Source organism: Clarias gariepinus, chromosome 7, assembly GCF_024256425.1.
Source record: "Clarias gariepinus isolate MV-2021 ecotype Netherlands chromosome 7, CGAR_prim_01v2, whole genome shotgun sequence".
Taxonomy (NCBI): Eukaryota; Metazoa; Chordata; class Actinopteri; order Siluriformes; family Clariidae; genus Clarias; species Clarias gariepinus.
In genome coordinates, this window is record NC_071106.1 from 40,715,001 (window position 1) to 40,731,357 (window position 16,357).

At 44.5% G+C, this 16,357-nt stretch overlaps 1 long non-coding RNA gene across 1 annotated transcript; it reads left to right on the forward strand.

The window, feature by feature from the left end:
- Positions 1–15,043: 15,043 nt before the first annotated feature.
- Positions 15,044–16,237, forward strand: LOC128527443 (uncharacterized). The gene is made up of 5 exons (XR_008360879.1): positions 15,044–15,069; positions 15,179–15,308; positions 15,392–15,531; positions 15,812–16,034; positions 16,157–16,237. It is a non-coding gene; the product is annotated as an uncharacterized LOC128527443 (long non-coding RNA).
- The last annotated feature ends 120 nt before the right edge of the window (positions 16,238–16,357 follow it).

Here is a 16,357-nt window from a genome sequence, read left to right on the forward strand (position 1 = left end):
GTGTGTGTGTAAAAACCATATGTGTGGGTCAGTACTGTGTGGTGGTGTGATTGTGATTGAGAGACCGTATTGCCTGCGAGAAGAAGCTCCTCCTCAGTCTCTCTGTGTTGGCCTTCAGGGAGCGGAATTGCTTTCCTGACCTCAACAGAGAGAACAGTCCATTGTTGGGATGGCTGAGGTCCTTCACGATCTTCCTGGCCTTGGTCCAGCGCCGCCTGCTGTAGATTGAGTGCAGGTCCGGAAGCTCTGTGCGGATGGTGCACTCAGCTGATCGCACAACCCTCTGTAGAGCTCGTCTGTCCTGCATGGTGCTGTTCCCGAACCAGGTTGAGATGTTTCCCGTCAGGATGCTCTCTATGGTGCAGGAGTTAAGCTGACGTCATCATCGGAGCTGTTCCTAAACATGTCCCAGTCTGCGCCATCGAGTGCGTCCTGCAACGCGGCCACCGATTGGTCCGTCCAGCATGCGACCTTCCTCTGAACCGGAACTTCCTGTTTCAGCCTTTGTTTGTATTTTGGCATGAGGAAGATGGCGGCGTGGTCGGATTTACCAAACGGAGGACTGGGTCCTTTGTTCTCCCTCAGGATCTCACTCGGCCAGCTCGGATCCGGAGTTAAAAACGTCTAATTGTGAGTACATTGTATACCAATAGAAACAAGAGTGTCTCTATCATAACTTGTGTACACCATGGTGGTAATTTTGCCGGTTTTAAAATGCTGTAAACTAACTTAAAAAACAAAAACAAAGAAAAGGTGGTCGGAGCAGTCGTGACGGCAGCCGACCTCACCTGCGCCATCTTGGAACTCAGGTACACCTGAGTACACCAGCAGTTATTGACAAACACAGAGCCCCCCTCCTCTACCCTTAACGGAGTCCCTTGTTCTGTCATGATGCTGTATTGTGTAGCTTGCTAGCAGAGTCCGCGATGAGTGGATGAAGCCAGGTCTCTGTGATTAACATAATACAGCTGTCCTTCGCGATGGTATTAGACGCCATCTGTAGCCTCAATTCATCCATCTTGTTGGTAAGTTATCTGGCGTTCGTCATGAAGAGGCTTGGAAGCGGTGGTCTGTGTGGCTGTCTCCGTAGTCTAGCTAGAGCGCCGGCCCTGCAGCCTCACTTCTGTTTCCTCTCCCTCCGCCGCCTTCGCCTCCTTACCGAGGGGAGAGCCGGGGCTTTTCGCTATGTCCACCAGGATGTTATGTGAGCATAGAAACTCCGCTGTAATACTCTGTTCACAACAGACTCCTATCTTGAGAAGATCATGCTGGCTGTAGATGTTATTTGCCCAACAGGATGTACTTAGGACAAAAAAAAGGCACAAAACACACAAGCATCTAGAGTAGTACTGTGCCGCTGCAACAGTGTGCACTGCCATCTTGAGTTCCAGTCTGGATAAATGCAGAGGGTTGTGGCAGTAAAGGCATCCCATATAAAAATGGATTCTGCAAATAATTAACAGGAATTTCATACCAGATTGGTTGTGGCCCAGGTTAACAACGACCGACACCGGTACTCTTGACCTACAGTATGCTTATGAAAATTGGGTTACTGTTGGTCGAAGAGGGAGAGGAGGAAGGTGTATTTGTAGGCAGAGAGAGAAGAGGTAAGGCAAGAGTTTAAGAGTGACAGTAGGGACCTTGGTATTCAGGACAGGAACACATAAGGAGAGATGATTGGAGTGGACTTTGCAAAGTGGATGGAAATGGCAATAGTGAATACTTTCTTCCAGTAGAGGAAGGAACACAGGGTGAGGTATAAGAGCAGAGGCAGAAGCACTCAAGTGAACTACATCTTGTGTAGATGTTGTATCCTGAAAGAGATCAGTGAATGCAAAGTACTGGTAGGGAAGAATGTAGTCAGACAACAAAGGTTGGGTGCGAAAACATTTACTCTACCTCCTGGATAAACAAAGTAGTGGTTGTGTTCCTCACAAAGATAAACCTTGTGAGCACGCTAATAAAGAGTGGAATATGTGTAAGAGGATCTATATTATATTATATTATATTATATTATATTATATTAGATTAGATTAGATTAGATTAGATTAGATAAGATTAGATTAGATTAGATTAGATTAGATTAAACATGCCCCTGTTCATAAAGGACGAGGTAATTGTGAGGTAGCTGATCCACTTCAGGAAGTTTGTCAGCCTTATGAGAGCTTTCCCGCTTGGGTGTCAGACCTCCAACATGAGACACGTCCTGTTCTTGAATGCGGTAATGTTGGACATAAAACGGTTAGCTGTTCGCATGGAGCTGTGCAGGTGCTGAGCTTGTTGACATACAGCTATCCTTCCAACTCCACTGTTCTCTCAAATGTATTGTTAGTATTTCAAATAGCATGGAAGGAGAGCATCCTGAACTATAAAAAAGCTCTTAATGTAGCTAGATCAACATATCTCTCCACTCTTATAGAAAATAACAAAAATAATCCTAGATTTTTATTCAATGCTGTAGCCAAATTAACCAGAAATACTGTAAGACCTCTCAAGAAATCTCCACAACAACATCATGCAATAGTGAGGACTTCGTGAACTTTTATAATAATAAAATTGTAAATATTAGTCATAAAATTGAGGTTTGGAAACCGAACAATGTAATTGATGCAGATGTTAATCTAGCCATGTCAGATCAGAACCTAGAATACTTTACTCCCCTTGAAGAGAATAAACTAATTTCACTCATCTCTTCTGCAAATTCATCAATCTGTATATTAGATCCTGTACCGACACATTTTCTTAAACAGATAGTACCAGCAATACCAGAACCCCTGTTGAGAATAACAAATTCTTCACTCAGCATTGGGTATGTTCCAAAATCTTTTACTGTAAATTAGCAGTTATTAAACCAGTAATTAAGAAACCTGACCTCGACCCCTGTCAGCTGTCAATTACAGGCCAATATCAAACCTCCCCATTATCTCTAAGATTCTGGAAAAGATAGTAGCAGAGCAGCTATGCTCATATCTACATAGAAATGGCATACATGAACTGTATCAGTCAGGATTTAGGCCTCATCACAGCACAGAGACAGCACTCTTTAAAGTAGTAAATTACATCCTATTGGCCTCTGATCAGGGTTGTGTAACTATGCTTGTATTACTTGACCTCAGTGCAGCTTTTGACACCATTGATCATGCTATTCTTCTTCACAGATTAGAAAATGTAGTAGGATCCTTTCTGACCTATCGTTATCAGTATGTAGACTTAAATGGTGATTATTCTGCATGTTCTCTAGTGGAGTTTGGCGTTCCGCAGGGTTCAGTTTTAGGTCCACTGCTTTTTTCCCTTTACATGCTTCTTCTGAGCAACATAATCCGTAATCATGGTATTAGTTTTCATTGTTATGCTGACGACACACAGTTATATGTCTCAGCAAAAACTGATGAGAAAAAACAGCTTACTAAAGTTGAGCAATGTGTGCAGGACATAAGAAATTGAATGCCAATTAACTTCCTTCTGCTTAATCCGGATAAGACAGAAGTTCTAGTCATAGGACCGCATACAGCTGGGAGTAAAATTTAAGATCACACCGTAACTTTAGATGGCCTTTCTGTTCTATCAAGTGCAACAGTGAAAGACCTTGGTGTGATTATTGATTCCAGCCTTCCATTTAAAGCTCATGTAGATAATATTACCAGGATAGCATTCTTTCACCTCAGAAATATTGCCAAGATAAAAAATGTTTATTTTGCACCGTGGAACGTTTCTTACTGGATGATTTTCGGCAGACCGATTATACTGGAGCACCAACTAGCGTTTAGACAAAAACAAACCACAGTGAACATGGACAAAGAAGCTGATGAGACCGCTTTAGTTGGCCCTGTGGATGGGAAATTTTGTTATAAAAAACAATTGGATAAAAGCGTCGATAAGAGCACGGATGTGTGCAAGCTATGCAACAAGGCATTCGCATATCACCGCAGCACATCGAGCCTCAAGTATCACCTCAATGCTAAACATATAGCAGCTAGCGTGGACATTAGCCCGACTCCGACTACAAGGACCCACACCAAACCCACACTCCACCAGATGACTGGTTTAAGGACCAGGATAACTAAGTCCACGTCTAAAAAAATAACCAACGGCCTGGCTCACTGGATTGCACTCGAATGTAGACCACTTGGAGTGGTAGAAGATAAAGGCCTGCAAAATGTACTACAGATTGCGTCGTCTGACACAGCATACAAGCTGCCACGCAGAAAGACAGTGACAAAAAGGGTCCAGCAGCTTTATGACAATGAAAAGGAAGATAAAGAGAATTTATTGGGGAAAGCCGAGTGTGTTGCCCTGACTGGGGATCACTGGACCTCGGTAAGCAATTCAAATTACCTAGGAGTGACGGCACACTTTATTGATGTCAAGTGGCGTCTTCACTCATTTGCCTTAACTATTCAGAAGACCACCACTAGGCACTTTGCTGAAAACGTGGCAGAAGTCACCACAATCGGAACAGACAGTGCCCGAACCATGGTCGCTGCAATGAGACAGCTCACATTCCAGCACATGCCGTGTGTTGCTCATGTGTTGCAGAGGACCATCACAGTTTGCCTTGCTGACAGTGGGTTCACAGCCACACTGGCAAAATGTCGTAAAATTGTGGGGCATTTTAAACATAGCTCCTCAAACACAGAGGAACTGCACAAGGCTCAAACACAACTAGAACAAGACAAAGAGTCACTGATACAGGATGTTTCCACAAGGTGGAATTCAACACTGTTTATGATCTCTCGTCTGCTGAAGAACAAAGAGGCTGTGAATGTTACTCTAGCCGAACAGAAGCAAAAGCTCACCATGTTAACTACAGCAGAGTGGGACAGATTGCAGAGGCTCTTCTTAAACCATGCAGGTAAATACCCACCGACTGTTTTTAAATTTATTGTACTAAATATTAATATCACGATGACTATAGTATAAAGTAGATATGTGACTGAGCTCCTTGCGAGTGAGACTTGTCTTGTGCTCTGTTGTGTTACCTGCTCTCCGCCACCTGACCCACACCATGGAGGTCTCAGATGACGACCCAGCCTATCTGGTGAGGTTCAAGGGTGACTTTAAAAAGAACCTGTCTCAACGCCAAGATACACTCAACCATGGATGGCTCAGCGTAGCTACAGCACTCGACCCACGCTTTAAGGTAACGTGTGTAATGGTCTTCTTTGTTTTTCTTTTCTTTTTCTTTTTGACCCCCTTTCCCCTGCACCCCCCCCCTCTTTCTTTCTATGGGAACCATGTATGAAACTAATTTCACCAATCTTTTTACTCTGTAAATCTGTGATGTGACAAATAACCCGATTCTAAGGACCTAAAGGTACTACCAAGGTCTACCAAGAGGAGAGCGAGAAGGGGTGTGGACCAGCACTGAGGCACTGCTGCGAATAGAACCAAACAGAGCCACTCCAGAACCCAAGCTACAGGGCAGAGCCCACCATCAGTGAGACAGACTGCCCACTGCAGTGGTGGTCCACTCATGAGGGAGCCCATCCACAGCTCTCTGCTCTGGCCTGCAATTTTCTGGGCAGCCCTGCCACTTCTGTCCTTTGCGAAAGACTTTTCTCGTTGGCAGGTAACATAGTTCAAAAGAAAAGGGCAGCCTTGAGCTCTGAAAATGTGAACAGGCTAGTTTGTCTCAGCAACTGGCTGAAAGAGAAGTAGAGGAATAGTTATACAGGTAGCCTGAAACCAATGGGGTTGTTGTTCCTGAAATGTTGATCAAACATTGGCCTAAGCAACAGAGATTTATTTTTCATCAGATTATTGGAAGAATAGAGACTGAGGTCAATCACTGGCACTTTTTTTTTATTTTATTTTAAATAAACACATTACACTCCATGTTGAACTATGTATCATGTTGTTGGTGCAACTGGCACTTTATGTTGAACTCTTTATTGTTTTGGCCAAGGTTATTGAGAGTTGGACTGAAATTAATTTTATTTTTTTTAAACCAGCTGTTGGTAAATCAACAAAGTCTGTTATGGCCCCTGAAGCAACAGAGATGTTGTCTACAGTAATAGTCAGCGTTTCCAATGTTCTGAATGCACTTAAAAGTATTGTGTTTTACTTTAAAAAACAGTTTACAAAAGATCTACCTACCTAAAGGATGAATTTCTGAAATGTAGGCTACTATATTTCTAAATATTCTATTGCTACACTTAATGGCAATATTGCACTGGTCTGTTGAACTTGGTTGAACAAAAATAAACAATATTTTGTTGCTTAAGCTTATGTATTCAGTCATTATTCAACGGTATACTAAAAATCCATATGAAAAAACTTACTTCTCACTGTTCTCAGGTCAAATATTTATATGTGATTAAAATGTGATTAATTTCGATTAATTAATTACAAAGCCTCTAATTAATTAGATTATTTTTTTAATCGAGTCCCGGCCCTAGTATTAACATGAGTCAAGTTTATATGACACATTTTTCATACACATCAATGCTCTTTAAATACAACAAGCTTTTATTTAATACCCAACATCCCATATCTTGTATACTCATTTATACCTACATCCATAGAAAGGGGTTATACCTGTTGATAACCCTTCCTAAGTTTAGGATAAACACATTAAACACAACATAAAGACATCAAACATCCAATGTGACCACATACATATAATTTTATATTTGCCCTACTGACAAGAGGTGAAGCAGGAAATGCATTCCAGGGGTCAGCAACTGCCAGAGGTTTATGAAACTGGCTTTTTCCTCATTCAATCACTCAGCTGCTTTACACCACCAAGAGAGATAAAGTTATCAGCATGGCATGTTTTGCTGGAAGGTGACAGATTCACGGCTCCCTTTGAGGTGGCCTGTTAGTCCCTACAGTAATTACCAGCCAGGGTGTTTTTTTTTTATTATGGCCATCACATAGCCCTAGGTGTGTATTGACGATAAAATATTGACCCATAAAACCCCAAAAAATTGTCTCCTGCCACAGGACATAAATTAGCTACTAGTGTGCGATGATGTAACATGTCTGGCTTTTTCTTGGTGGCATGTGGGTAAAGGGGCTCAGGGTGTCAGGGAGAGAAAAAAAAGTATGAATACTTTATAGTTGTCAACTAATTTACCATTTATGTGTCATTTCTGAGTGGGTGGATTACTCTAATCTCTCTTCTCTGGATCGCAAGTCCTCAGAGAACAGCTGTCAGCATCAGCCAAAACTGGGAACATCTTTGTGGTAAAGTGAAACCTTCCCCAGTCACGGCACGCATTCCAGGCAGACCACAACCAGAAGTGGGGCACCAGGACGAGTCAGACAGGTCCAGAGGGCAGAGGGGGTCTGGAGCGACATGTGTAGCTCGACAGAGAAACAGGGAGCGTTAAAGAGAGAGAGGAAGAGAGAGAGGAGGAGGAGAGAGAGAAGAGGAGAGAGCAGAAGAAAAGGAGAGATAACAGTTAGGTATGGTCACAGTCACACAATGTATAAGTTGAATTAAAAGGTAAATAATCAAGAGTAGTTTCAGGCTTCCTTAAGGTGTTAAATTGTGGACAGGGCTTAGCTACATATATTTAGGGTGTCTCCTAATAATAATGTTAATAAGCATATCCTCCAACAAAGTTAGTCAAGAATCTATATAGCAAGTGCATAGAAAATTGACTCAAACTCTTGTTTACCAAGGAATTACAGGTTTTTATAGACAATTACCTCAGTCTAGGATGTGTGTTCAACCTATCTCTGTCAGTTATCACAGACCAAGATGCTTTTACTCACACAGCAGAGGCAGATCTCCCAAAAACCTCATCTACCATCTAGTACTGTCTCATTGCCCTGCACTTGTGGTAGGTGGGCTTTGGAACTGCCAATCTGCTGTGAAGAAAGCAGATTTTATCTCTGCCCTTGCTACCCATTACTCTTTTGACTTTCTGGCACTAACTGAGACCTAGATATCTCCACAGAACGTCTCGGGTTACTTTGCTGTAACCCTGTTCCCTGAAAAGGCGGGAAAGAGATGCTGCGTGAAAACACTATGGGAACATCTTGTCATGTTGCCGGTTGTAAAGCATGTGTGTACCAAACACGCCAAATTTTTGCCTTTTATAACCTCGGTCAGGTGACGTCATCTGATAGGACGCACCTGCAGGTTATAAATAGGAGTGAACCGGAAACATTCCTCAGATTGATTTGTCTGAACGGACGTCTGGTCACATAGGCAGTGCGGCATTGGGACGCAGCATCTCGTTCCCGCCTTTTCAGGGAACAGGGTTACAGCAAAGTAACCCGAGACGTTCCCTTTCAAAGGCTACACTCAATGCTGCGTGAAAACGCTATGGGAACGAGAGTACCAACGCCGCCACACTGCAAGTGTCTGGACTCCAAGGTTGTGTAGCGTGTGCGCACAAGGCCGAGAAGGTCTCAGAACTATGTCTGGGTAGCTGACTCGAGGACCCGTGGGCCCGGAGTAGCATGAACATCCAAACTATAAATGTAATAAATGTGTGCGGAGAGGACAACCCTCCGTGTCACACACTTGCTGCAGGGGAATACCTCTTGCTAGTGCAATAGATGAGGCGATCCCCCTGGTTGAATGAGCCCTGATTCCTAGAGGCGAAGTGAGCCAACGTGCCTCATAGGAGAGGGCAATAGCCCAGTGTAGTGGGGGCCACCCCCCGTTGCGGCCCCAGACCATGTAAAAGCTGCTCTGACTTACGCCACTAGCTGATGCGGTGGACGTAAATCTGAAGAGCACGTACTGGACAAAGTAAGTGAAGTCTTTCCTGCTCCGAAGCTGTAAAGGCAGAGGACAGAAGGCTTCAAAACAATAGGATGCATATTGGAAAATGCGTGCGGAGAGGACCAACCCTCCACGTCACAGACTTGCTGCAAGGGAATACCTCTTGCTAGTGCAATTGATGAGGCAAATCCCCTGGTTGAATGAACCCTGATTCCTAGAGGCGAAGTGAGCCCACGCGCCTCATAGGAGAGGGCAATAGCATCTCTCACGCAGCTTGTGGCCCCGAAACATGTAAAAGCTGCTCTGACTTACGCCACTGGCTGATGCGGTGGACGTAAATCTGAAGAGCACGTATTGGACACAGTGAGTGAAGTCTCTCCTGCTCCGAAGCTGTAAAGGCGGAGGACAGAAGGCTTCAAAAACAAATGGGATGTCCGATCCTCTTAGAGAGGTAACACCATTTAGAAAAACTATCTTAAGGGTCAGAAACCTGAGGCACTGACTCTAGTGGTTCAACAAGGGGCACAAGCCAGAGGACAAATTTTTCTGCACAAACTCCAGCACTGAAACAATTCGGCAGTGGACTGGGTCTACCTGCTTCGTCATGCACCAACTTTCAAATACATTCTATTTGAGGGGAGGCAGTCCTAGTACTTAGAATAGTCTTAATTACGCTGGCTGGAAGACCAGCTTGACTTAGAGTCAGAGAGTAGTAAAGGGGACATTTGCTGATCTTGCGAGGCAAAGAGGTCCACCTCCGCTACATGAAATTTTCCCAGAATGTAAATCGCCCTGAGGGACAGGAATCTGGTGCGCTAGCTATTTAGCGGCACGAGCACAGTCCGCCCTGGCGATTAATATATGAGACTGCCATAGTGTTGTCCACCCGCACTAGGACATGGTAGTCTCAACTGCTGGAGGAAGTGCTTTAGGGCCTGAAATAGAGCCATGATTTTGAGGCAGTTGATGTGCCGCGCAAAAAGATGGCCTCTCCAGCTCCCTTGGGCTAAACGGTCATTTAAGACCGCACCCCAGCCCATGAGGGAAGCGTCTGTCGTTAGCATCTGCGACGACAAGACGAACTTAGAGTCGGACCCAGAGTCAGAAACCGGGGTCTGAACCACATAGGAAGGATACGAAGCACCTGGCGCGTAGCCCTTATTGGGGATTGGCCCTAGAGTAAAATCCCCTGGTTGTTAGCCACAACTGAAATGCTCTCATGTGCAGAAGGTCCAAAGGTGTCACCGTGGATACAGCTGCCATGAGAGCTAAGATCTCTGAAAGTGATGGTCACTTTCTGGTCTAGCTTGATTTCCTTGACGGTGTTAAGAATGGATTCGACACAGACAGCTGTGCCCGCTTACGCTCAAATTCCATGTGACACCCAAAAATGTTGTCCTCTAAACAGGAAAGAGCATGCTTTCATGGCATTGGATCTCAATCCTAGGAAACAAAGATTAGCTAGAACAACATGCTGATGTCGAAGCGCTAGCTACTGAGACTGGGCCAGCCAGTCATGTAATTCAATACGGATGCTCTGGAGTCGTAAGAGCCAGAACTACATCCATGTATTTTGTGTATGTGCGGGTGAAAAAGCTAGACCAAATGGAAGGACCCGATACTGGTAAGCTTCGCCCTCGAAAGCGAACCTCAGGAACCTCCTGTGTTGTGGCAATATTTCCATTGATTTATTTTTAGATAGCAGTAAAGCCCGCAAAATCTAAAAAATTGGACGCAGCCCCCCGTTCCTCTTGCACTTTCCGGTTTCATAGAAGTGGAGACCATGCCATTGAAACGCGGAGGGTGATGTGAGAACTGAATCCTGTAGTTTCTCTGTACAGTGCTTAGTACCCAAGGAGATATACTTGGCAGTAGCTTCCACGCTGCCAGCTTCTCAGAAAGGGGCAAAGCTCAGCGGCTTGGTTAAACGGGGGGGGATGTTAGATGTTCGGGATCCTGAAACATGGCAGGAAAAACCCGAAGAACTAACATTTTATTGAAGACTGGAGTTGCCCGAAACACCAGTGGTGGCGGAGCAAGAACACCAACCTCCTGGGGGTGCCAGGGAGAACACTTCATTCTTTTAAACCTCAGGGCTTCTTTGTGAAGACAATATGCCAGTCTGACCTCTTTTGAGGCGGATTGCCTGACGCACCCCAATCTTGCGAGTGGGGTGCCCACCTCAAAAACACTCTCCTCGTGTGTTTCATGCCTCGCAACAGTCAGACCCGGTCGAGACTGGGTGGCCGACAGTCCCGACTCTTGAGCAAGGCAGGGAAGGAATTTCCCGAAGGCTTGTTATATAACTTAGCCTCATGAACCTAGTGGTGACCGAGTTAACGACATCGCCAAGTAGGCCGGGAGGCGAGATGGGGCATCGAGGAGGAATACACGATCCTTCTCCTTAATGCCCCTGAGATTCAACCACAAGTGCCTCTCCGCGGAGACCATAGCAGCCATAAAACGGCCGAAAGCACAAGCCGTCTGCTTTGTTGCACGAAGAGACAAGTCTGTGGCCCGGTATAAATCCAATACGCCTTACCTTGCAGAGCCCCGCCAGTACTCAAGTCTCTCAGCAGGTCAGCCTGGTAGGCGTGCAAAACCGCCATGGTGTGCAATGCGCCAACCTGACCTGCTGCCTGAAAAGCTTTTCCCTCCAGGGAAGATAAAAAGTCTACACAGCTTGAAAGGAAGTAATAGCTTTTCAGGAAGGATGATGTCCCAGAAAAGAGATAGCCTGGAAGCGTCTTTTCTATTTGGGTGTCATCATATAACTCCGCGTTTCTACCTCACTTATATTTAAATAAATAAATAAGTTGATGGCAGGAAAACACAGGATGAATACAGCTTACTCCATGAAAGGGTTAACTCATATGGAGATTGCTAAGAAAAGGGGAGAAAGAGTTGTTGAGGCTCCGCCCCCGGCCACCCGACAGAACCTGCCGTCTATGTTTTTATTTATTTATTTTTAAGTGCTTAGAGGCTATTACCATCTCCGCGGAAGCAAGAGAGGATGTTTATCCTTGCCCATTCACAAGAAGCGCAGCGCGCGCTTGAGAGCGGACAGAGGGATTTCCCGATCCGATGAGAACGCGAAAGAAAGGAGTTTTAAATCCGTCTCTCACTGCTCTGCCGGATGCACGAGTTTAAGCCCCAGGAATGCGCGGCGGCTCGGAATGTGAGGCGCGCGCGTAGCACTTAATCGAAGCAGTAAAGTGTAGAGATCGCCCTCCGATATGGATTATACACAAGGAGGGACATCTCGTTTAAACTCTGCCATTATCTGTAAGTTAAACACTTATTTTTGCTGGTTAGACATGACACGCTCACAACTAGGGGAAGACAAGAATCTGAGGAATGTTTCCGGTTCACTCCTATTTATAACCTGCAGGTGCGTCCTATCAGATGACGTCACCTGACCGAGGTTATAAAAGCCAAAAATTTGGCGTGTTTGGTACACACATGCTTCACAACCGGCAACATGACAAGATGTTCCCATAGCGTTTTCACGCAGCATCGAGTGTAGCCTTTGAAAGGGCAGAGGTGGTGGTATGGGTCTTCTGTTGTCTCCTTCTCGCCTATCCCCCTGTCTCATATCAGTTTTTCATCATCTGAATTTCATGCAGTTAAGGTAACCTCTCCAATTAACCTCCACATCTTAGTTATTTACCGTCCTCCTGGCTCTCTAGGAAACTTTCTAGATGAAATGGACATGCTTCTTAGTCTTTTTTCTTCTGCTAACACTCCTCTTACTGTTCTAGGAGATTTCAAACTTCCATCCGACAAACTCCAATCCTTCTCCCTCTCCTTAACTCCTTCTCTTTAACTCTAAACAGCTGCCCTACCACACACCAAAGGCAGGGTGTTCTCTTGACCTCAGTCACAGATATCACTACTATTCCTCTTCATAAATCTGATCATTAACTGGTATCCTTCACCATAACCTTTCCTATTCTATGTAAACCTAAACACCAAAATGTATGTTTTACCTGCAAAAACCTTCACTCTGCCTCCCCTTCCTCAGTGTCTTCATGCACCCTATCATCCCTCCCAGACCCAGACTCCTTCTCCTCTCTACCACTAGAGACTGCGACTGAAACCTCTCCTCTCTCTCCTTACCCATAGAACTTCTTTGCCCGCTGTCATCTAAACCAAGTAAGACGTCTTGTCTTGCTCCTTGGCTATCTAATGTGCTACGCAACAACAGGAGAGTATTAAGAACTTGCAGCTTGATGCAGATCTCGTCTCTTACCAGACTCTTCTCTCCAAATTCTCATGTGATGTGACTTCTGCCAAAACTACCTTCTACAGAGAAAAGCTGGAAGCCTCTACATATGTTCCTGGCAAACTTCAGAACATCATCTCTTCACTACTCAACCCGCCGACTCCTCCTGCCTCTTCCTCTCTGACAGCTGCAGATCATCTCATCATCTAACCCCATGTTCATTAGACCCAATCCCTTCCACAATGCTCCAGGCCATCTCACGTGACATCCTTCCCTTCACCACAAACATCATTAACCATTCTATATCATCTGCTCATGTTCCTGCTGCTTTTAAGAAGGCTAGGGTTATTCCTATTCTCAAGAAACTCTGTCCGGACCCATCAGAAGTTAGAACAAGAACAACTATCGCCCGGTTTCACTTCTCTCTTCTATTACCTATATTCTTGAAAGGACTGTTTATAACCAAATGTCTCTTTATCTCTCACAAAACAACCTTAATGATCCCAACCAATCTGGATTTAAAGTGGCACATTCCACAGAGACTGCCCTTCTGTCAGTCACTGAGAAGCTCCATGCTGCTAGATCAGCTAAACTGTCATCTGTCCTCATCCTCCTGGACCTGTCAGCTGCATTTGACACGGTGAACCACAAGATTCTATTATTTATTCTTACTAGGCTTGGAATTTGTGGAACAGTGTGGCAATGGCTTGCTTCTTACCTAGAAGATAGGTCATATGAGGTAACATGGAAGGGATCTACATCTGTCCCATGTAGACTCTCTACTGGTGTCCCGCAGGGCTCAGTACTTGGTCCTCTTCTGTTCTCCCTCTATACCCGGTCTCTTGGTAAGGTCATATCATTGCATGGATTTTCATACCATTGTTATGCAGATGACACCCAACTTACTCTCTCCTTTCCTCCCTCTGACACTCAGGTTTCTACCCGGATCTCAGCATGTGTGGCAGACATCTCATCCTGGATGGCAGCTTATCAGTTGAAGCTCAATCTAAGTAAAACCAAACTGTTGTTCATCCCTTGTGACTTAATCCCAGGTCAAGACCTTGTTATATCCCTGGACAACAACCAAATCACTCCTTCAGCCACCGCCCACAATCTTGGGCGGTGCTGTCGAAGCACGATGTCCATCAGCCTCTGGAAGGTGGCGGGGGCTCCGTGGAGTCCGAAAGGTAGGACCCGGTATTGCCAGTGTCCATGTTCGGTACTAAACGCAGTCTTCTCCTTTGCTTCCGGTGTTAGGGCCACTTGCCAGTAACCACTTGTCGGTCGATTAGATCATCCACTCGCGGCAGCGGGTATGCGTCGAAGCGCGATATCTGGTTCAGGCGGCGAAAATTATTACAAAGGCGAATTGACCTGTCAGATTTGGGTACCGTTACTATGGGGCTGGACCAGGGACTAAGCGACTCCTCTATAATGCCGTTCTGAAGCATATTCTTTACTTCTGTTTCGATGGCACGGCGACGGGCTTCCGGGGCTCGGTACGGTCTTTGCCTCACGACAACGCCGGGTGGGGTTTTAATGTTATGACGTACCAAATGTGTGAGCCCCGGATCGGTGGAGAACACATCTTGAAACTGATCTAACAGCTCATTCAGATCTTGGTGTTGTACGGTTGTTAGTTCCTCCACGCGCTTCAACAACTCTCGCCCTGGAGTCGGGGGGGAGAGAGCAGCAAGAGCTGAAATGCGTGGCAATGGTTCAATCCACTTTTTAAGTAAATTTATGTGATACAATTCAGTGCACTTTCTCTTACCCGGCTGTTGTAGGCGGTAATTTACGGGCCCGACGCGTTCCATGACGGTGTAGGGTCCCTGCCAGCGTGCAAGAAATTTACAACTGGCACTCGGGAGGAGTAGCAGTACATGATCTCCCGGGCGAAATTCCCTGGGCTGGGCCGGTCGGTTGTATGTTCTTTGCTGCTCGGCCTGTGCTTTTTCCATATGTTCTTTTACCACCGGAAGTACTCGTTTAATTTTTTTTTGTAGATCCTTCACATACTCCACTACTGAGCGAAATGGTGAAGGCTGTTCTTCCCAAGCTTCTTTTGCCACATCCAGGAGCCCGCGGGGTCTTCTCCCGAACAGTAGCTCAAACGGCGTGAAGCCGGTGGACGCTTGAATTTTTATACGACGTGTCTTCGGTGAGTATTTAATTACTTATTTAAGTATTTTATTGACTTAAGTATTATAAATACATGTTTCGTTTATTATATTTTTATGTTCTCACATTGTTTCACGACACTCTTCCAGAAAAAAAAAATCCTGAGGTTTTGCCTCCAATCAGGCTTTTTCAAAATAGAGGAGCCGCGGGAGATTTTATGTGCTGAAGAACATGACAGAGCAGAACAACGAATACAGCAATACTCCACCTCAGCATCAGGTGAGTTTTGGTTTTGGACAGTTCTATGTCCAGTTATAAATCTAACTGAAAACATACTAATTTAACATCTTGACTTGATACAGGGTCATGGCACAGTTGAGTCCGCTGCCAGAAACTTGGTGTCATTATTACTGAACACAATGGCCACAAACAGTGTCCAAAGGCCTGCAGAGACTGTACAACCACAGCCAAGAAATGTAACTGTGCAACAAGAGTTAGCAAGGTTTGTGCTTTCTTGTGTATTCATATTTTTTTATTTGCATTTTTCATGAATGCATAGTTCTCTTAGGGTTTCCGTCTCATTCACAGGGGACATTTAAATTCAGTCGTCAGAATCGTCAAAGCTATTAATTGTTTTATATATATACTGTATATATATATATATATATATATATATATATATATATATATATATATATATATATACACACACACACACACACACACGCGGACACATATATGTCTGTGTTTGTACAGCTATTTATTATTATTTTGTCCCCCAGATCTTTCCCAGGGTATTTTAAATCCCAGTTCAATCGTGGTAAAAAGAGGTGTTTAACTCCCACCAAGCGACTTAAGACAACTAATAAGACCATCGCCTTCAATTTTTCTCTGCTGTCAAAAAACACATCCCACACACCTATACCAGCAGAGGAACTTGAACTTCTCCAAGCTGGCATGGGATGACAAACAGTGTGTCTTCCTGAAGACAGTGACCATGCAGAGGTATAATTTTTGGCAATGCGTGGTTGTTTAAAAACACATTAACCTAAATCCTATTAGTAACATAAGTCATGAGCCACTATTTTTGTTTTATTGTATTCTCTTTTATTACTTCATGGAATAAGATTTCAAGGCTCTTGACTGTAACCTTTCCAAAAATGGAGGATCTTTGTGGAGGATGGCTCTTGCATAAAGCAGCAGATTTGTAAGATCAAAATTATTTCTTTTTTTTTTTTTTTACTATTTACTATTATTTCTTTACTATTTACTATTATCACACACTTCTCTCCAGTGTACACCCCTATTTCCTTATTTTTATAATTTTT